The sequence below is a fragment of the Rousettus aegyptiacus genome, unplaced genomic scaffold, assembly GCF_014176215.1.
Source record: "Rousettus aegyptiacus isolate mRouAeg1 unplaced genomic scaffold, mRouAeg1.p scaffold_m13_p_13, whole genome shotgun sequence".
Taxonomy (NCBI): Eukaryota; Metazoa; Chordata; class Mammalia; order Chiroptera; family Pteropodidae; genus Rousettus; species Rousettus aegyptiacus.
In genome coordinates this window covers 70,791,845-70,815,889 of record NW_023416288.1, presented here as the reverse complement: position 1 = coordinate 70,815,889, position 24,045 = coordinate 70,791,845, and the positions used below count along the sequence as shown (strand labels likewise).

General features: G+C 38.2%; 1 protein-coding gene across 10 annotated transcripts in view; it reads right to left on the bottom strand.

Moving 5' to 3' along the window:
• The window catches only part of CTTNBP2 (cortactin binding protein 2), a 125,516-nt gene that overhangs the window by 89,112 nt on the left and 12,359 nt on the right, over positions 1–24,045 (bottom strand). The gene's annotated exons all lie outside the window — the stretch shown is intronic.

Here is a 24,045-nt window from a genome sequence, read left to right as displayed (position 1 = left end):
TAAACAAGCATTACTCTTTAAAGTGTTGATCATAAATTTCTTCATCTTAACATTTGGAGAAATCTCATTTAGTGCATTCAGCCTATTGCTTTCAAGAAGAGATGAGCTTTTATAATTGGTTCTATTTTGTTTTAAATACAAGAACAGGAATACTCAGACTAATTCTTTGGTCCACATGGAAGATGCTAAGTTGGGTTTACTTATGTTCTCAAAACAAAATAATTCTAACCCTTCAAAAGTTACATGACCAAAAGATTCAGGTTTTACTTGTCTATTTAGAGGTAGCTCCTGGAAATGCTTCAAAGTTACACAACAGTGTTCCAATTTTCCTACTCTCTTTAGTTAATTGCCAGCATCAATAAAAGGAAAAACAGCTTATAATGTTCATGTGGAATTCTGAACCCAAGTAGGCCAGCTGCCACGCATGGATGGATGCTCTAACTGCTAAGCTTCCCACAGGGGATGGCTGAAGTTGCCTCTGTAAAGTGTGTAAGAGCGATCCTCTCTGAGCCCCAAGGACAGTCTGCTGAGTTATCAGTGTATCTTGTCCACATGAAATACAGGCACATTAACTCACACGCTCATCTTGCTTAAAGCTCGAGGGTCTGGCTGAGCATCTGGAAAGAGACTGGATTCTGGAGATGCAAAACCATACAATTCAGTCCAGAATGAAGGTTCTGGTTTCCAACTGCCTTGATCTGAATTTTGGCTCAAAATTTCTTAGCTTTTTGACCTCTGCCAAGTTGCTTACTCTAAGCCTCAGTTTCTCATGTGTAAAATAGAGATAATAATACCTACGTCGTAGGATTGTTACAAGGCCTAAAGAGATGATTAATGTACAGTGCATAACTTATTGCCTCACACAATGACAAGTGTTCAGTTTTGTCACGCTCAGTAAGAGAGGATAATTTGTACACTATGTATAAACTATCCAGGCTAAGTCTGGGCTGGAGGGTAGGTTATGGGCGGCTTCATTACCAAGCCTGATGTTCCTACTTCCTCCAGCTACTTTAAACACAAGCAATGTTCTCGGATTAGCAAGCTCAGAATTGCTACTTAAAATTTTTAAGGACTATTTTTTAGGGCAGTTTTACATTCACACTAAAATTGAAAGGAAGGTACAGAGACTTCCCATAGACCACACATGCAGAGCCTCCCCCATTATCAACATCCCCCACCAGAGCAGTACATTTATCCTAACTGATGACCCTCCACTGACACGTCGTCATCACTCAAAGTCCACAGTTTACCTTAGAGTTCACTCTTGGCCTTGTATATACTATGGGTTTAGACGAATGCATGACATACCCATTTTTATAGTGCCACACAGAGCAGGTTTGCTGCCCTGAAAATACTCTGTGTTCCACCTATTCATGTTCTGCTCCTCACTCCTGCCTCAACGACTGATCTTGTGACTGTCTCTGTTTTGCTTTTCCAGAATGTCATATAGTTGGAATCATGTAGTACGCAGTCTTTTCAGATTCGCTTCTTTTACTTATCAATATGCATTTAAGGGCTCTCCATGTCTTCTCATGGCTTGACAGCTCATTTCTTTTCAGCACTGAAAAATACTCCATTGTCTGGATGTAGCCCCGTATATTTATCCATTTACCTACTTAAGGGACATGTTGGTTTCAACCAAGTTTGGGCAATTATGAAAAAAGCTGCTATAAACATCCATATGCAAGTTTTTGTGTGGATATAAGTTTTCAACTCCTTTGGTAAATACCAAGGAGCACAACTGCTGGATTGTATGGTAAGAGTATGTTTAGTTTTGTTAGAAACCTCCAAATTGTCCTCCAAAGTGGCTGTACCATTTTGCATTCTTGTCACCAATAAATGAGAATTCCCCTTGCTCCACATCCTTACCAGTATTTGGCACTATCGGTGTTTAGACTTTGCCCATTCTAATAGGTGTATAGTGCAGCCAAATATTTTATCATTTCATGCTTTTTTTCCCTCTCACGTTTCTCTTTATAAAACTTAAGAGTGGTCTTTAAGAATACTGACTGACAAGGCTAATAAATGTAACCCTCATAGAAGATACCCTCATCCTCCAATTCTAACAATGTACTTTTTAGAGAAACCAGGGTTAGTGTTGGTGAGTGAGACTGAGTTCTCACTAACATCATTTGAGTCCATGTGTCCAGCCACATTTGAAAGCTAGACTTACTCCTACAATTTTTCAGTTATATAAACCAATACATTTCTTGGGAGGTATTTGGTTTCTGTCACTGGTAACCAAAAATCTTCTCAATAACATGATAGTGAATTCCACATGTCTGTAACACCATCACCACCAATAACAACAAATGTTCACTTGCTAACATCCACCAGCCTAACAAACTTTAACTGCCTTTTCGTCACCACTAACCCTCATGGATAGCATCCTTTTGGGAGTCTTTCTGATTTCTGCTTCTCCTCCCCTGGTATACCTGGCTACCTTCTTTGCTCTTATATTCTTTCAATCATTTGCCTTAACCAATCTCTACGAGTGAAGAAAATATCAACTACCTGTATATAAAGAATTCCCTAGAGGCCCCAGAAAGGTGGCATCTACATGAAGCTGTGGTGCACGAGGTCCTTCATCATCTGACCCTTGTCTGCCTTCTCAGCCTCACTTATAACGACCCTATCCCACACTAGCCCATCTGAGTCCACCCAACCCACCAAGACCATGACAGGAACAAATTGTTTAAATCCAAACAATTTTGGTATAGTTTATATGGCAAGAGATAACTAAAATTCTGGCCTAAGGGATACAGTCTCCTGAGGGAAGACACAAAAACTCCATGCAGAGGTAAGTACCATGTAACAAGATGCTCAATAGCACTGAATAGTTTAATGCTTTCTACAAACAGCTCTGAGCACTGGAGCCCATCCTTGGTGTTAGAATCCACCTTGGAGAAATGGAAAAAAACTAGACTCTGAGGCCAAAGGTCAGAGTTCTGCCACTTATACCAGTGGAGAGTTACCTGCTGAGCTGCAGTTTCACACTATAAAAATGGAGCACTATGTATATAAAGAATGCATGGCACAAAATGTGAGCATGCTCTCTACTGCAAACACTATTAAAGAGTCTAAACTGGTATCTGATGCCTTGTTTAGGGGGCATAACTCAGAAAAACTACAGTGCACTAATCATTATACAAAGAAAAGAAAGAAGAATTTTAATAATTCCTTAACATATATTACCTGTGCAACTGTTATAGGCCTAATCTTTGAAAACTATCCCACCTATTAAAAGGACTTACAGATCTGAAATCAGTCCTTTTTACAAATGATCAGCTATCTAACAGGTGATCCAACGTGGACCACTCGGGGCAGAAGTTCTCCAAAATCTACTATTTCATTTAGAGGGTTCAACTCTTACATATCACCTTTGATTGTGCCTTTAAAAAAATGTTAATGAAAACAGTGCACATAAAAGACTGAAAGAAACCTGCGCTAGAAAAAAGATTTCAGGACTTACAATAGTTTCTTTAGGCTTACTCCTATAAATCTTTTTAATAATAAGCATTTATATAGCATCTGCGAACCACTGTGTCATCCTATTATTTAGAATTTCATTTCTTTAAAGTGTTTTCCACATTTTTGTTTAATAATGTATATGAATGTTCCAAATAGAAGCTTTTTAAAATGTCCTCCAAAAAACAATTTCCACAGGTTCTTGGTCATTTCCCAGAGAAAAATATTAAAATTCACTTTACGGCCTCCCTATCCACCCTATCTAAAGTAAGAACCTACCTATTATTCTCTCAGTACTAATCTTGTCACAATTAGTACTTTTTTCCACAGTTTATTCCCATCATCCTATCTGGCACATCAAAAGGGTCAGGAAACTGTTAGCTATTACTGTTAGAGTTTGCATATGCAACCTCATTAAATCCGGATGACCACATTAAAACAGCTATTTAAACCCCATTTGTCAAAATGGAAAACTGAGATTTAAGGTACAGGAATAATTTTCCTAAAGTCACACAGCTAATACAGGCAAAGTCTGGATTTGGCCCCAGAGCCCTGATTAGCACCACAGAACTGCCTTAAGTAATGCTTCTAGTAGGTTAGTAAAATCCTCTGCTATTTTAAAATTATAATAAACACATTGCATGTTAACACAAACACGTTTTTACATTTAAAAAATCACTAAATTTTCCAAACCAAAGTTAAGTAAGAAGAATGCCATTATTTTATAGGTCTTCAAATTTCCTTACTGCCTAGGTCAGTAGAAAATAGCCAGACTCTCATATCTGCTTCTTCACTGGATCTGCTGCAAAATCATATATCACGCAGCCTCTGAAAAACTCCAATGTGCACTCATGATAGAAGGAGAGTTAAAAAAGAAAATAATGTCTACTATTAGGAAAATTGTTTTGACCTCCTGGGCTACTTAGAAGGGTCTTAGGGATTCTGGGGACACTTCTGGTCTAGACTCTACTACTGTCTCTATTTTCCTTTCATCCCCACCCTTTAAGTCTTCTGGAACATTTCAGACATGCATCAGTTTTGCTATGGGGAATGAAGAGCGCTCTGTACATACTTACGCCAGAAAGCTGAAAGAACAAGTCTCATATACCAAGGTCCACGTAATGGTACTCCTGAGTCTGCCCCACACCACTCAAGGAGGAAAGTCTCAAATAAAAAGCTACGGCCTTCGGGTGGAAACCCTTATTCCCACCAAAAATCAGATGCATAAGAACGCAAAGCGGAGGTGGGGCTTGATGAATATATGATTATACGCTACATGCAGAAAGTTAGAGACACGAACTGGTGTGGTCAGATAAAAGATCACTTTTTTCCCCATGATGGTTGAAAAACGATGGGCTACTAAAAAAGAACAAAGAGAAAGCACAAAAAAACAGAATAACAACTAGAAGTAGTTGTCATTAGAATCCACAACGAGGACAGCAAATGGCAGAAATGTTACTGCCGGAGAAGAAACAAAATAAACAACAGTTGCCCTGTGTCGGGAAGAGCATACGGGAAAAGGGACATGTGGCTGGACCTCAGTTTCTCAAGAACTTTTCCAGGCTTCACGGCACCACACTAACCACTAATCTCCATATGACACAGAGTGAAGAAAAAAGAAGTCACAATAAAGTACAGAAAAGTACTCCAGGCTCTCTAGAAATGTAGACATAAGTAACACAACAGAACAAAGTAGTACATAAAAACCATCCTCCCCATTGGCTCTTTATCATCTATGGAGAGAATAAATACAGATATAAAAAAATGCAATAATCTAAAGTCGGAAAACAGATATTTCCATATAACATGAAAAAGGTAAAAACAGAATACAGTACAATATGTCTATGTCTATACAATATTCGTTAATCTAACCTCCTTGATATAAAGATGTATCTTTTTTTAACAGGAAAAATTTGGAGTCAATCAAAATCCACTCACTCAACAAATATTTATAGAGCTAAGCACAATAGAGCAGCAAACAAAACAAAACCCCTGGAAGTTGCCTGAGGCCTGGCTGAACAGAAGCCCTACAACTAGGTCACCTCAAATAACAGGTCACCTCAAAATGGGAGAAGGGGCGGAGACACGAAACGGTCTGGTCTCACAACTTCCTGTGACCATCGAGAATCAGGAGGCTATCTTGTGTGCAGAGCCACCTCTCGCACCTGAGGAGCGAGGGGTCCCAGTGGCACACAGGGCTCCCCAGCCCAGGGTTCCAGTGCTGGGAAGAGAAGTCCCCACAACTTCTGGCTGTGAAAACCAGCAGAGGTTGCTGCTGAGTGAGACCTAGGGTTGAGGGAAGCGAAGAACTTCCTCTGAAAGGGCCACACCTGGCCTTACTCCCCGATGGACTCACTGGCTCTGAGCTCCAGCACCGGGGCAGCTGCTCACGGGGCACCAGGGACGAATGCAAAAGCACTGAGCTATTTGGCTTCAGAGCCAGCGCTGGGGGGTGGCTGGCTCCAGGCTCAAGGTGCAGGCAGAAACCATTGTTCCTTTGTTGAGCTCTCCCCATTCCCAGCCTGTAGACACAGGCGCCATCAACCTGGATGACACAGATTGCTCCTCTGATTTCCAGAGACTCCACCTCTCCCAACTTGTGGTCCACCTAAGCAGCTTCCAGTGATTTATTCCATTCAAATGGGCTGTCTTAGCATCTGCTTGGAACTTTCACAAAATCTCTAAACAGCTCACAAACCCAAAGCAGCAGCATCTGGACACAGTGTACCCTGTACCTCTTGCTGAGAAGCCCCAAGCCCCGCACTAGTGGCAACCAGCCTCCATTTCTGAGTTGCCTCCTCAAGGCATCTATAAGCCCAGCCCAGGTAGCAGCCATATACAGATTGCTTGGAGACTCTTACCAGATGGCCCTGGAAGTGCACAGGCTGTGGGTGAACTTGGCCTGCAGCTGGACCCCTCCCAGGATGGTGCCCTGGGCACCACAGCATACCTCTTACAAAAAGCCACTCTACTAAGATTGGGAAACTTAGGAGCCCTACATAGAAGACGGCGCAAAGAGGCAGCCAAAATGGGGAGACAAGGAAGCATGTTCCACATGAAAGAACAGAACAAAGCTCCAGAAGAAAATTCACCAAAATGGAGACAAGCAATCTACCAGATACAGAGTAAAAAACATAGGTTATAAGGATACTCAAGAAACTTAGGGAAAGAGTAAAGAAATTCAGTGAGAACTTTAGCAAAGAGATAAAAAAAAAAAAAAAAACATAAGAATTGAGATGAACAGCATAATAGGGAGCCAGCCAGAAATAAAGAATATAATATCTGAGATTAAGAGTACATTAAAGGGAATCAACAGAATGGATGAAATGGAGGCTTGAATCAGCGGCCCAGAAGAAAAGGTAGCACACAATTAGAACAAGAAAAAAAGAATACAAAAAATTAAATAGTTTAAGGAGCCTCCAGGACAACATCAAGCATTAACAACAGTCACGTCATAGGGATATCAGAAGGAGGAGAGAGAGACCAAGGAATTGAAAATTTATTCGAACAAATAATGACTGAAAACTTCCTTAACCTGGTGAAGGAAATAAGACATACAAACCCAGGAAGTTCAGAGAGTCCCAAACAAGAAGAATCCAAAGAGGCCCACACCAAGACACATCATAATTAAAATGTCAAAGGTTAAATACAAAGAGAGACTCTTAAAAACAGAAGAGAAAAGCAATTAGTTACATACAAGAGAGTACTCATAAGACTGCCAGATGATTTCTCAACAGAAACTTTGCAGGCCAGAAGGGACTGGCCCAAAATATTCAAAGTGATGAAAACCCAAGACCTACAACCAAGATTACTCTACCCGGCAAAGCTATCATTTAGAATTGAAGGACAGATAAAAAGCTTCCCAGACAAGAAAAAGCTAAAGGAGTTAATGAGCACCAAGCCAGCATTGCAGGAAATGTTTAAGGGGCTTCTTTAAGAAAAAGAAAAAAATATGTATCAAAAGTCTAAATAAAGAATGGCAATCACTACATATCTATTAAGAAGTACTTCAAATGAAAAAGAATGAAATGCTCTAATCAAAAGACAGGGTGGCTGAATGTATAAGAAAACAAGACCCTTACACATGCTGGCTATAAGAGACTCACTTCAGATTAAAAGACAGAGACTGAACATAATGGGATGGGAAAAGATATTTCATGATGGATGTAGAGGGTAGTATGCCATATGGAGTAAGTCAGATAAAGGAAGACAAATGCCATATGACTGCATATATATGTGGAACCTAAAGAATAAAATAACAAAACAAGAAACAAACTCATAGATACAGAGAACGTTTTGAGGGCTACCAGATGGAAGCGGGGTTGGGAGATTGGTGAAAAAGGCGGAAGGGATTAAGAAGTCACAAACTGGTAGTTACGAAACAGTCATGGAGATGGGAAGTACAGCATGAGGAATATAGTTAATAATATTATAATAACTATGTATGGTGTCAGAGGGGCACTAGATTTATAGGGGTGACCACTTTGTGAGCTATATAGATACTCGATCACTATGTTGTATACCTAAAGCTAGTATAATATTGTATGCTGACAACAACTGAAAAATAAAAAATTATTTTAAAAAACCTGCCTTCAAGGAGCTTATGTTCTAGTGGGAAGATGAAAACAAACATGTAAATATGTTAAACATGTAAATATATATAACATAGCAAATAAGTGTAATGGAGCTAAACAAAGCAAGAAAGTAGAATGGGGACTGCATCTGATGTGGACAGGGGTAGCAATTTCAAACGGGATAGTTAGGAAAACCTTACTAGGATGACATTTCAGCAAAGATGTACAAAGGTGAGGGAGGGAGCCACAAGTCCACTCAGAAGGGCTTTCCAGGTAGAGAAAACAAATGCAAAAGCCCTAAGCCTTGAAAGGGGCCAGCCGGACAGCAAGGGAGTAAGAAGAAGGAACTAAGAGGTGATCCCAGAGACAGGAGGGGAGATCATGCAAACTGGGGGCCACTGGAAGGCCTTTATCTTTTACTCTGGGAAATGTCCACAAAAAAAGTTGTGAACTAAAGGATGACATGATCTGAGGAGCACTCTGGCTGCTCTAGAGAACGCAGACTATAGCGAGGTACCTGCAGAAATGGGGGAGTAGTTAGGAGGCTATTAAAACAATCTGGTTAAGAAAATTTCCATGGGCAGAATAACTGCCCCCAAAGATATCCATGCTCTGATCTCTGCAACCTATGAATACATTACCTTACCTGACAAGAGGGGCTTTGCAGATGTGAGTCGATGATCTTGAGATGGAAAGATTATCCCAGATGATGTGGGTGAGCTGAATATAATTATACGGGTCTTTATAAGGGATAGAGAAGCGTCAGAGATGTGACTAATGGAAGGAGGAGATGCGGAGCAGCCTTATAGACTGAATATCTATATATATATATAAGCTAAAATTCATATGTTGAAACTTAATCCCTAATGTGATTGCATTCAGAGGCGGCACCTTTGGGAGGTGATTAGGTCAGGATGGTGGCGCCCATGTGAATGGGATTAGTGTCCTTAAAAAAGACCCCAGAGGTTACCTTGTCACTTTCACCATACAAGGACATGAACCAGGAAGTAGGCTCTCACCAGACACAATCTTGATCTAGATCTTGGATTTCCCAGCCTATAGAACTGTGAGAAAAATTAATAGAGAAATGCTAGTGCAGATGCTGAGGAGTCAGATTGTGCATTTATCTTACGTTGGAGCCAAAAAGATTTGGAGATTAGATGTGAGATGTGGGAGAAAAAGAGGAAGTGAGTCTTGACCCAAGGATTTTGCTTTTTGTTTTTCCCTGGCAACTACAAAAATGAATTAACTTTTGGTTGGGCCAGTGTTTTAAAAAGCCTGAGTAGAGTAGGTCCAAGGGAGAATGGAAGAGGAGGAATGGCATCAGCTGGTAGACAACTATTCATGGCATCTTGCTATAACAAGGCAAAAGGAAATGCAGCAACAGCGGGAGGCGGGGCCAATCTGAGAAGAAATGTGATGACACAGACAGTGGGGATAACTGCTGAAGAGGCACCTCTGAACACACATGAGGGCAAAGAACTGGTGCACAGTGGCCGGCTGAGCCTGAGCCGGGAACACAGACAGTCTGCCCACAGAGGGGAAGAAGGGTGAAGATGTGGGTACAGATGCCAGCGAATTGGTTAATGAGATGGTGAAGGAGTACGGAAGTGCTTTCATATTGCTTCTACGCTCTCCGCGACACTGAAAACAGCTATGAGTAAAACAAATGAAAGGAGCCCTGAAGGAAGGTCTCAAAAGAGAAAAGAAAGTGTAAAAAAAAAAAAAATGTAGGGGGAAAAGATGAGTAAAGCATTAGAAATGTGATATAATTGTCAACCAGCACAAAGGATCAATAAGAGGTTATGGTTGTGAATGTAAAGTGAGACCAGTCAGCATGGGTGGACGGTTTCCTGTAGCCTGTGCAACCTCATTGCTTTGGGCACGAGGGAGGTGGAGAGATGAATTCAGTAAGCGTCAGGGTTTTGCCAAGTGGACAGGACAAACTGAGAGCAAGTGCAACAATAACTCATGTGACCTAAGACGGGGAAGCAGATTTCTGACAACTGAGGTTTCACTAAAAAAATGATATGCGCTGATAAAAAAAAAAATTGCAATGTTGAAGAATATCTAATGACATGTTCAAGATATATTAAGAAAATGAATAGGTTGCACAAAGTACTATATAGAGCATAACCCTGTTTTGAGAGAAATACATTATACATATTCTTCATGGCAGAGAAAAATGATTACTTCTGAATGACGGGAAAATTTCCTTTTTGTGCCTTTTTGGGACAGTCCACAAAGAACGTTTATTGCTTTAATAATTAGAAAAACATGTTATTTTAAACGGCACTGCTGTTAAAATTCCTTGTAAACGATGTAGCTACTTAAATTATAGGTTTAATCTGTATGAGTAGGCCTTCCTAAAGTCAGTAATAGATGCTACGAACGTGCATTAAGACAATAGCGATTTCTACATGGAAGTGGATTTGATTAGACTGTGCATCTCCTTGGATGGCTCTCTAAGCTAAAACATTTCTAAAAGACACCCATAGCAAAGGCTCTCGTTCAGCCAGTGCGTATCAAGATGGTGTAATGATGTCACCTGTACTGGTTAGTTAGGCATCCTTTCTGATCCACTGGTATCTATGTGGTTTCTGCTGTTAAATATTTTGAACATCATCCCTGTTCATACCTAAGAGAAAAACAGCAGACTGAATATAGCGGAATAATTGGGTTTTAATTCAACCATATGAAATACAATGTAGTCAAGAAGGCTGTAATTTATGAAAACTAGAAACACACAAAAAAATAATTTAAATGCTTAATAAAAAATGGAAAATATAAAACTGTTGAATAACCTGGTTATAGCTATCTTATGGTGGTAAGATCATGGGTGAATTTTTAAGTCAGTAATTTAACAATCAAATGATACATATTTCCATTAAGAAAAAGCAGTAAACTTTCTTATACATGAAGGATTAAAACTCAGTTATTAGTAAGGAAACTAGAGCCATGAAGAAAGACTAATCCCGCAGGGGTCCTGTAGATAAAGTACAAAATCAAAAAAAAGAACTATAACTTAAAAATATCACACAATGCTATCTATACAGGTAAAACAAAAATTAATGAAGAGACATTTAAACAGTCTGTAGAGCAAATTGTTACATTTTACAAAGCTGATATAAACTTTCTATTCTCATAAATAATTATCTTTACTAATAAAAATGTTAAAAAGCTGCTCCATTATTATTGATATCTCATAATATTCACTTTGTGAAATGTATCAAAATTTAAAATCTAGCCTCTTGAACACAGTGACTTTTTTAACAGGTACTCATACTCACTTTATAGGGGTAGCCTAACTTGCTATGAAACAAAAATGGCACTGAATGTTTACCGAAAAATTATATTTAGCCAGTTATGATTTAAAAACAAATTATCTAGTGAGAGACACCTGTGAAAGTAACAACGGGCCCCATAAAAATCAATATACAATTCACTGGCAGAAGAAACAATTGAATAACAAAATTTTAGGTTAGAGGGTTATCAAGGTGCTTGTAACTTTTTAAATTATTTGGGGTGTGCCAGAAAAAATGTGGCACAAGTTGTTTTTAAAAGCATGAAAAGTATAATACAGTTGAAAAGTCCAAAACCAAGCATGTGGAAAACTGGTAAGCTTTTAAACTGATGAACTTTCAAACTGAACTAAGCTGATTAAAGGAAATACTTAGCAAAATTATTACAATGCTATAGAAAAAATGTTTAATGGTAACTAACAGTATTTAAACTGCAAAGTATATTAATTTGTAACATAAAACTATTTGTTATAGGCAGTCATCATACATTCTTAGAAAAAGTGTTATAAGCCAATTCAAATCAATTCTCATTTTCTTTTGGAAACATTGATAGAACTGTTTCCATGCTTTTGTGTCATGTTCAAATTTTTATACCTATTGCTTTGTCTAATCATATTTGAATATAAATGACACACTGTTCAGTCTGAAAAACACAGACATAAGTGATTAACAAGGAACATCAGCAAACGATGTGACATACTGGCAAATGGTTTGAAGGTCACAGAGCCCATCTGTTTAGAGGAGTCTACTGAATGCCTAGTTCACAGGACATCAGAAAGCTGTGTGCATCTAAATACCCCACTGTCTTGCCCAGCCCTCAACAGCCTACCCCCTTTCACTTCCACCCCAGCTACCAGAGCTAAGCAATTGCCTCTCTTTACGTCCACAGATTAGGTATGCGAAAGTACCCTTACATCCAGCTGTGCCATTTTATGTGGATACCGTTGAAAACGATGTCAGACCACATTACCCAACATCTCTGATTTGAACAGGCACAAAGAAATTGTAGACCACAGTACCAAAAGTTTGCCTTCCCTGAGGAAGTAACTGGTATGGCTTTTTCCACTAGATTATGTAGGAAAGTGGCTAAGACAATGCACTTGGAATCAGAAAGACCTGGGTCCAAGTTTTGACTCCACAAGTGTCAGCTATGCGACACAGGACATATTAATAAACCATGAGCCTTAATGTGAGACAGCTATAGTATCTCCTTCAAGGGAGACCTAGGATTAAATGAGACAATGCACATAATGTGCTAAATAGCACTCCTGGCATATAGGGCTCAGTAAGTAACAGCAGCAGTTTTCTAGAGTTTTATACATGTTATTCCCAAATTCTTCGACACTCTTTCCAGGTGGACAGGTCTCTCTCTCTCTCTCTTCTCCTTGAATCTGAGCCCTATGACTACTTATGGATAGACTATTACAGAGAGTGACTTTCTGACCCAGACTAAAGAACTGACAGATTTGATTTCCTGTCTCTTGGGACACTCATTGATAGATCTCAGCCATTTTGTGACAAGGAAGCCCACACCCCAGCCCCAGCCCTAGCCCCCGCTGACCTCCCAGCAAACAGCCAGCAGTGAGGGAGCCACCCTGCAGTAGACCCTCCAACTCTCTCTATACTCCCATTGCCACATGGGGTGCGGACCGTGAGCTGTCCCCATCAAACCAGCCTGAATTGCAGGGTTGTAAGCAAAATAAATAAATTGCTGTTGTTTAAAACCATTAAGTCTTGGGGTGGTTTGTAGCATAGCAACAGATGACAAAGCAGGAATATGTTATTATCTTTGTATTCTTTCTTCTGCCAGAGAGGAACACAGGTTAGGATCTTAAAGAGTGTTCAGAGTATAATTCAGACATTTCTAGAGGGAAAATCCTCCCAGGAGTCCCTTTCTGTGAGTAAACACAGAACTCCTTGGGAAAGAATTCATCATAACCTAAGAAAAACACACCTTAGTCCTCATCTCACCTAACCCCCACCAGAGTGGTGGTAGAACCCTAAGGAATTGAGGCTTCAATAAACATAATGGAGCTTTTAAAAAAGTCCGTATAAAGTCTGTGGTAAAACAGAAGTACAGCTTTGTAATGTTAAGTAACCAAATGAATGCTACACAGAGACTAACACCCATCTTGAAAAGCAAGGAATCATGAAGCCGCCATCTGCATCTAAGGAAAGAGCCGAACAGTGCACAGCAGTAGATACACGAAAGGAATAAACTTTTTTTTTTTTTTGGGGGGGGGGGGAGGGTGGTTTGCACATAGTAGGTAGGGACTAAACCAGAGGAACATGATTATTGTCCTTTTATTAAAAATATTAAAAGCGTCAATATTTTTCTAAGTTACTCGTATTCTCACTGACCGATTGTTAAACAGCCCTCTACAGTGGGTCTTGGAAACCTATGTTATGGTGCATGCTCTTAATGCCCAGGACACCTCCTTTGCTGCACTCATCACGAATGGGACTTGTTAATCACGGTTAGTCTCTCCCTAGACAACAAGTCCCATGAGTACAGGGACTCTCTAGTTTACACTCTCTTCCCAGGGCCTAGTACCTGGCACAATAGAATACATTCAACAAATATTTGTTGGGTGAATGCTGAATGACTAGAGCTAAAAAAGGCTACTGAAAAAACTGGAATTGATTCCTGGAGTATTTCAGTATGAATTCACATGAGGCAGAAAAACAATATCCTTATTAAAAAAAAAAAAAAAAAAGGTTTATACTCCAACACTGATATTGTTTTAGAAATAACTAGTTGCTGTCATGAGTTAGAAAATAATGAACTCATGCTGGAAGAGTTATTTTTATTAACAATGTCCTCTCCATCTATTCAAATCCTCCTTATACTCCCAATAGTGTATCACCTACAATTAGAACCATCACCAGAATTCAGAATTTTATAGAACCCATACTTTAATAAATGTCAATTGTAATTGCTTCCTCAGATCCCTTCTCTCCCTTTTCCTATCAATCTACTTCCAAAAGTGGTTAACATAATCTTCCTTAAACACTGTTTTTGTCATATCCCTTCCCACCTCCGAGCCCACAGTTAATCTCAACTGTCAACTGCTTGAAATTTAAATTCATTAATAGTTTGACATATTACAATTCTCATTAAGGGTTTCTAAAGCTCTTCCATTAAGTGTCCTCTCTACCATTCCTCCAAACTAAACTCATATTCCTATCCCCCAAACAAGCACAAACATGCATAGAATTCTGACATAGCTGAGCTATGATGGAAGGATTCTCCTCAATTACACCACTGAGGTCCCATTGTTTTGTCAAGACACTCAAGAAATAAGCCCAGTGCACTTCTCAGTGTCTATGAAAGATTTATCCCCAATCACTCATGGAAAGGGCACCATCAAGAAAATCACTGTTAGCTCTAAGTTAATTTTTAGGGATTATCTGGAGGTTTATATAAATTAATCAAAGACTATTAGATTCTATTGATTTAGCCTTTGTGAAAGGAAACCTAAACTTTCTAACAAGACCAATGATACATCTGCATTTCACTGTATTAATTATTATATTAAAGTCTTCATTAGTAGTGAACCTATCATTACCCGACTACATAATCCGCCCTTACAAATTTCCTGCAACTTCTATTGACTGGAAATAGCAAAGGATTATATAACTGAAGGAAATCAATATGACAGCCTTTCATGAGAACCAAACTAAATTCTTATTTAATGATTCAATTCACCACCTGCCATTTCTTCAGATGCAAGTGAAAACAGAAAAGCAAGTTGATCAAATACAAAAAAAAAAAAAAAATGAAATGTAACTATAAAAGACATTTAATAATGACTGAAATGTGGGAAGATGATCAGGATAGAAACAGCAGTTCCTTAGCTATTGCATCCTTGTTGGTTTCAAAAAACCTCCATCATGTCCTTAATCCTGGGTCATTTGGCATTCACACATGCTTCTACATGTTATCATCCATAAGATGAGAAAATGAATTATGGAAAAGTACAAACTTTTCTGTATTCCGTATGATAATTAGTGAAAAGAAAATATTAAAAAATCAATGATGTTCTTCTACATTATCATAATTGCCTTTCAGTAAGATCTTAGAAGTCTTTCATGATTTACTTCTGTTTGTAATTACAATGGGAGGGAACAGCAAATGAATGATTAAACACAGAAGACTGTCTAACGATTTCTGTGTAGCTTCAATTTCTGTGCAGCTTTTATATTTACAATTAATTACAGGTGTGTGGGCTATGTTCTGGGAATTCACAGCATTTAAAGTAAAACGAAAAAAAAATCTATGAATGACAACCTCCAGCTCTAGGAAAAAGCTTAGTTTCATTAACATAGCCTTTGATGCAGAGGTATAGTGAGAGCCAAGGCTGGAAGTAGGACAGGAAATGGCTTATTTATTCTGAGTTTGTTTCTCCATTCCTAAAGTGGGGCACTATCACTTATCTCAAGGATTTCCTAGTGATGCCAGGAGATAATGCATATGGAGGGCCTGCATGAGAACCCACATAATAAAAACCCGCCAGTGTTAAGTCCCGTTCCCTCTCCCTGTTCTACTCCAATGGCAGCCTGTTGAAAACAGCAGCAATTCTCAGGACTCCAGAGCACCACGGGCCAAATGGAATAGCCCCTTTTCCTGATTTTGGTTTGTGTACTGCCCAACCCACAATCATGAGGTGGAGGAAGGAGGTTGTGGAAAAGAAACTGTTTTCATTTAAAAAGATGAAACCACATCCCTCCTCTTCACTTTTTGATGGCTCCACATAGAGGTAGTTGTAAACAGAATTATTCATGCAAAGTTTAAAATAATGTCACCAAAAATCGAAGATTTAACATAATAAAGAACATGCTGCCTAAATATAGAGACATGGAGAATAGACTGGTAAGCTGAGAATAAGTGTTTATAATAATTCATAGGTTTATTTTTTATCATGCCATTCCTACACACTTAAAAAGTCACTTTTTAAAGCAATTAATTAATATATGTTACCCTATTCCCAATACACTTTAGAGGTTTCCATAATTCCTAAGCCCTCCTGCTTTAGAAAACATGGTTGTCTGGACAGCACCTGACGAGTCACCTCTCTCCAATGCCCTCTCAAAACTAACTACTCAGGACCGAAAGTGGCCATGTGAGCCCACAGAAATGATGCTGAGTCCACCTCTTTCCACTCTATGGTCTGATCATCTAAAATATCCATTTGATTTTATGTCACTGCTTATTTTCCCACTGGCCTTCGGCTTGCTGTGAGGATAAATTAAGAGATCAACCTTACTTTTTATCTGCCACTCTCTGACTTGAGTGTGAGTTCGACCTCAGAGGCAATGCCTATTTTATGAGACAGGAAGCAGGTGACCAAGACCTTTCTATAACTTTCAAAGTGTGAGGAGAAGGGGAAAAGTTCAAGGGGAAATCTTTCTACTAAGACAGACCGAGTTTCAACTGCAAATATTTTCTCAAGCACTTAATATATACCAGACCCGAGGCTAGGCGCTGCAGTATGTGGTCTTGTTTAGTCATTATAATTCAAACAAAACTATGACTGTGGATTAAGGCCAGAGAGATAAAACACTAAAGCATCCCCCAAGCCCCATTTACCTATGGATTTAAAGGCTACCGTAAAGGCAGGATGGCTGCAATGCCCAGACATGAGTACATGACTGGGTTCTTTACCCCAACTTGATGAGTTTCAACCTCTGCCGTGCGTAAAAATCACTACTTGAATATACAAAACCATGCTTCAAATACTTTATGGATAAATTCAGAGCTTCCCAAGGGTTTACCATCTATAATGTTTTAACCTTTAAAACCTAATGCTCTTAGGAGCTACAATCCATTTTGATACACGTAAGGTGCCTAGTACAGCACCTGACACCAAGACCAGACTCTATCTATGGTCTGTTTTCCATAGAGGAATTTCATGAAAAAGGTTGAGGGCTGTTGAAGAGCTTGTCAGCTCTAGCATTCTTATTTTTGTAGGGGGTAATTATGTGAACATAAGCACTGCAATTGTCTGCTTAAAATAGGCTAACACGACTGTATTAGAGCGAAGTCGGACACTGTTGACATATATTTTACATTCTTGCCAGGTCACTTTCAGCACTATGTTAAGCAATGTTCTACGTCACCCAACCCTATAAGAAAAAAGTTTTTGAAAAACTGATTTTAAATAGATATGCCTTTAGAAATATCTAGTAATCTTAAGGTGTAAAATAAGAGGGCTTTTGACAATAACATTTAACTTAAAAATCTAAACTGAACTGAGATGAATTGGATTAGAAAGATAAAACTGAAGATACAATTTTTAAAAATTTCAAGTGGAGAACTTGCCTTATCAATCTTATATTAGATGCATAAGACTTTAACTACAAAAATATAATCAGTTTATCTTAACAGTTTGAAGAAAAACACTGTTCACAGCTAACAGACCAATGTGATGGGGAGGCACATTTTTCCTGCCTTCTTAAAGGGCAATAATTATAAGCATCTGAGATATTCACATTTCTTAGACAATCACTATGACATTCTGCCTTCACTCTGGCTCTCCTGCAAACTTCTGTGTGCAGCTAGGGTGATTGCTATACTTTTTTCTCCTTGAAAACAGTGATAAATTTTAAACATTTACATTTAATAAATTAAAACTTTCAATGCAAAAAAATAAAATGCAATCTAATTGTACCATGAGAGTAATTTAGAAAATGTTTATCAAATGACTGATATCCTCAAGCTTATGCACTTCAATGGATACTCACCTGAGGCGGGGTGAAATCTAATCATCTCACGGCCTTCGCCCTCCAGAATGGTGTGGCCCCAGCCTAGCTTAGCACCTGATCTCATGCCCTTCTCTCTCTTGCTCTGACTTCTCATAGTTCCTATCTTGCCAAACTCCTTCTTCTCGGGATCTCTGCGGACGCTGCTCCCTTTGCTTGCGCACTTTTTCCTACTGTGTTCGCAACATCCCTCCTTCAATTCCCAGCGGGTGTCAGTTCCTCAGACAAGCCTTTCTTCTGCTCAGTCTCAGGTACCACTCCCCCTTAATCTCTCTCACAGCATTCTTTCCTTTCCTCCATTATCATAACTTGAACTTAGATGTTTTGTTTACTAGTTTCATGCTTGTCTCTCCCACTAGATTTTCAGATCCATGAGAAAGCTGAAAGCTCTTAATTTTTCTTTCTAAAATGACTGCAACTGAAAGAAGAAAGGTAGACTTTTGAGAGCACTGCTTCAGATCCTTGTTTCCTCTTATAATCAAGACATGCAATTAATCAGCAACATGACAAAGGAAATTCTTATAAGAACCCGTGACTTGTAGTTTAGCCATGGAGTCTTAAGATGAAATAGGTAAAATGTTATCAGAACACCTCAAAGGACACCCTGTTTTCAGATCACAAGAAACTAACTCTAAAAAGGAACTGTTAATTGAACTGAAGGTCTCCTAAATTATGATAATCTTCAAAGTGTACAAAAATCTATTCCTGGTTTCATCCTATTTTTAACCCTGAATCTATCGTGTACCAAGTGTGGATTAAACTGTACAGCACTGACCTAAAAAGCCTCATCTTTAGTTTGCTCTCATGGATATCCTGATAATTTATTAATAAAAATCAGCAAGAAGATATCATTCAAGTGACTTCAGTTTCTTACTAGATGGTGGTGATAAACATTTTGCTTCCATGGCGTAATACCTTCACTTCTTAATATACTATTTTGCCTGGTGTTGTCTATTTTTTTCCTTCACTAATAGAAAATGTTCATCAGGGAAAACCTCTCCAGTGTAAAGAATCAAAATTGTTATTTCCTGTGGTTGTCCTACTGGACAAAATAGAATGCTATCTAAAAATCATCAGCTATTTGTATTTCACAAAAACTGATCTGTTTGCAGAAACAACACAATGTCTGACCAACACTCCTCTTCCTTTCTCTAGACACAAGACGAAGTTGTCACCTTAGTAGACAGAGACAGACACGATTTATGGTTTTATGAGTTCAGCTCTGCTCAGCAAATTCATTTATTAAAATGAAAAACACAAAAAGGGTATGTTTTGGTCAATCGATTGCAATTATAGAATTTTGAAATACAAAAGGCTGTGTGTTTTACTTAGCTGAAACCAGAATATTATTTCGTCATTATTTAGCAGATGTGTCGTATGAGGAATACTCTCACAATACTCTCTAGTATGCCAGTAGCTGCTTTCAAAACTGGAGTGGAAATATTATTCTACTTAATGCTTTTATTTTATTTAAATAGATATCCTTCGTTCTATGTAAAAATTCCAGCACTGAGCCATACAATCACAAGGTTTTTTAATTTGAAAAATAAAGCATGTAAGTTCTGCCTAAAAAGCTGTATGTAATTGTAAATAATATGTAGTGTGTTTTGAAAACCACGTGAAATTTGTAAAAATGGGTATTTTCAGATTAACTTTGAGGGAAAATATTTCATTTCTTACATTTATTTTAGCAAATAGAATTTTAAAAGTGGCATTTCCTTGACCGCTTTACTTTATGTCAGTGTTTACCAAGTGGGGCTACTGTGTACTCCATGGGGAGACTTTTTGGCTGTTACAACTGGGAGGAGCTCCTGGCACCTACTGGGTATAAAGGCAGAGGACGAGACTACTGGGAAGTATCCTACACACAAGACAGCTCCTCCTCACAACGACAAAAAATATCTGGTCCCAAAAGCCGGCAGTGCTAAAGTTGAGAAAACCTGCTTTAAAACAAAACTGTTACAAACATTTTTTTAAAGTGAGTTTTGAACCCAATGAATAGGTCGTTTTTAAAAAGGAAGATTATTTTAGGCAAAATCTGAACATACTGAGTCACATTCTGAGAGAAGTAAATATAATATATAATATTACATACGTTATATATAATACATAATAAAGTCAAAATATACAATTTTCTAAAAGGACACAATTTTGGCATCATAGTAAATCTCCACTTATATTCACAGCAAACTTTTTGTGTGTGTCTGGTACATAGTAGGTACTCAAAATTTCACAGGAGGAAGAAGGGACCTATCTTCTTATACCATACTCCAGAACACTTGATAAGAGACCTGAAACCAAGATAAAGGGCTGCGCTAGGTTGTTTGGCAGATGTCCTCCAAAGTCCTCCCTTCCTCCATCGCACTAGCACACAGCCAGCCAGCCACAGCCACTTCCCAGTCTCCTACGCAGCTAGGGTGTCCACAAAAGTTCTCACCAATGCACATGTGTGCACTGCTTAGAAGATGCTTATCCTTCACTTCCTCTCTTGCCCCTTTTACCAGAGTTTGGGATGTGGAGGTGGCATTGCCCCAGCTTCAACCATGCAGATTAGGCTAATTCTGTAAGGAGAACAGTAAGATAGAAACAACCTGGGCTGCTGAATGAACACTTGGCATAGAGCTGCCACTCCAGCAGACATCACTCACCTCCAGAATGGTGAGAAAAAAACTTCTTATTTAATCTAACATACTGTGGATGTCTTTGCTGTGGCCACTTTATATAAGGCTATTCTATAATTCGTTATCCCCTATAATCCAAGTGCTATAAATGCATTCTATCTGAAGAAATGTTAAACTGACATAATTTTTAAAAAGCTCACTGCAAATAATACTTGAAAATCTGGATTATTCAGTCTCTGTATAGTGACTATAGATTAGGAGGGAGGAGTGTCGTGTCTAAAATTATGTTAATTCTCAATTGTCCAATCTAAATGGAAAAAAGATACAAGAAATCTAGAACTAACTGCCCAAGGAAGTCATTGTTTCAAAAAATACTGGTAGCAAGAGGGAAAAAGTAGTAAAGGTCAGAAAATTCCAAAAACTAAACATCTGCATTGATAAATGATTTCTGAGTAAGTTGTATTTTTAAATTGTGAATATTCGATTAAATCTAATTCAGAAGGCTGTGTGTCTACCTTGGGTTTCAGAAAATGTAGCTGCTTCTCCTTGAGCAGATTCTCTGTTAAACTCCACAGTACTTTTCTCTAGACTCCACTTGAACATATATATTTTTCAATATATATTATTCAAAGATTTACTTCTATTTTGTGCCGACGAGGATGAATTACTGAGAAACAAAGTACTTCTTACACAATCAAATTAAAATATATTTCAGTTAAGCAGTCCTATGCAAGTCAGATTTTCCATCAATATTGCTCTTTTAAAAATATCATTCCCCCTATAAAATTCATGTCTAAAATATTACACCTGTTATAAAGCCGCGGACATTCTTTTATTGGCAAATATTAAGTAGTAAAAGTAACAAGATATACATTGTTATTTCACAATACTCTCCTTCCAGAATCATATTTATGAATTTTACTGAAAAGTGAACTGCCATTAATTCAATGATCTATGCAATTTTTTATAATTTGAAAATCAAAAGTATCGAGATAGCATGATTTAAAAAGTAAAATAGCTTGCTATGAAATATCTTTTTAAAATTCTAAAAAATCTGAATGTCTCACAAGAGAATCATTTCTAACTTTTAATAAAGTTCAAGGCATAAGTTAGGTATCTTTGTATCTGAAAAAAACGCAATTTACATATTAAGTTCAAAAATATCTACTATATTCAGCAAAATATGACTTTTGCCTTCTTGTAAGAAAACAAAATGCACTTCTCTCGCCCAACTGAACAGCAGCATATTCACTACTAATGGAGTAGATTTTGACTCTTAGAAATAAATTTATCTCATAATATGAAATAAGTTTTGCATTCTCTCTCCTTCTAATTTCTTTCTGGGGCATTAGCCAGTCACTAAATAATATTCTATTATTAAAGGAAAAGGCAACTAAATGACACATCTGGACCCAACTAAATATTTCATTAGTTTCACTAGCTCCAGTGAATGCCCCCAAGGGAATAGTCAATCAGTAAATCACTACAGTGAGACCAGGACAGGTATATGAAAATAGTGTTATTACCTACTCTGAAAAATACAACCATCCTAATAAATCAATCGCAATTCTCAATTTAAAAAATGACGATAAGCTTTGAGTCTCCAAACACATCCAGTTTGTGCATGCCACATTTTTGACCTGAGGTAAATTATAATCTCTTGGGGCTTCTTTTTTGTTTGATTTTAATCTATAAACAAAGGAGACTGGTACCAACCACTGATTCTCCACAGGGGCAGTTCCCTAGGAGGCATTTTGGAAAAAGGTGAGAGTACTTATAGTTTTCACAGTAATTAGCCCTTTGGGGGCAGGGGTAGGGGTCTGCCACACACCCCAAAAAGGTCCCAAGTACCCCACAACTCTCAAATGTCCTGTTCATTCCTTTCATTAAACTCTTCAGTATAACTATCTGAGCCTAGAGAGCAAACTCCCTTTTGCACATTTCAATTTTAACAAACACTGAATTTTCCAAGGATTCAATTCCCATAAATGTGTACTTTTGTTTGGAACTTTACCAATAGTTATGGCCATTTCAGAAAAGTCACCTCCCTCACAGCAAAACCACTCACTGTATCTGAGTCAACAATATAACACACCTGGATCAGGATTCTTTTGCAAAGGTTACATTCATTGTGCTGCTATGAAGAGGTGCAAACAGCTACCTACTTTATTGTGACTTCCCATAGGGTCAGACCTGAGCATTTATATATTGAAATGTACAATGTTTTGTTAAAAATTGCTTCCCTGTTACTTTATATCACAATTAGGGTAACGTATTGATTATTTTTAATGTAACCTAATTATTCAAACAATTTTCTATAAATGTCATTGAAGGATAACAAAAATAATACAAAGTATTTTATGAAAACAAAACACTAGCTCTGATAGGGATGCAAACCGCTGACCAAGAGTATCATGTAAAGCTCACTGCATCTCCAACGTTCCTAGATTCTGTGAAAAACTTTCAGTTTGGAAAGCCCGAATCATTAGCAAGCCCTTACTCTTACATTTGAAAGTACTGCAGTTAAGTTAAAGAGAAAAACAGACATGGCTGCTGAGGTGATACGCAGAAACACACTCTGCTGGACTCTTAGACCTTTGTGTGAGTAGTGGGAAATGCCACTGTGCTGATGTTTTCAGGCTGATACAGAGGGACAGAAAATACCTAAAGTAGAACTGAGAGTCACACACTTGAGTGATAAACTGTCTTAGCATTTCTCCCACAAAGTTCATTCAAAAAAATATACACTTGCAAGCAATGCTAATGTTCCAAATGTGGGACAAGATGAAGACCTCTCACAATCGAACCATTCACAAGTCTACTTAAGCAAATCTTGTTATTGAAAACGCAACACCTTCAACGAATGCTGGCTTGCAGATGGTATCACTACACTCCCATTATTCTGGGGCAATCATTCTGTTATCAGTCTGAGGAATAATCAATATCCCCACTGTATTAATTTTCATTTTGTGAAAATGTACTGCAGTCATTGTTTCAGGAACCATATCACCCCTTCCCGCGCAATTGGACTCTCAGCACTCCACCTTCTCCATAATGCCTGACCGCCCCTAGTTACTCCCCACCGTATTAGTGCCCATTGGAGGCAATAATTTTTGACTTTCCATAGATTTGTATATGTTAAAATCAACTCCCTAAGACAAAATTTGAAGAAATAGTCCCTGGTGAAAAAAAGACATTCATACTTCATACATAATAAATATATCTGTTTTGACCAAATGACCAAAAGCCAGGAAATAACCTGATTACATACAAAGTATAAGTAGAAAGGGAAAAAAAATCCCCAAATTTAGCTCACAT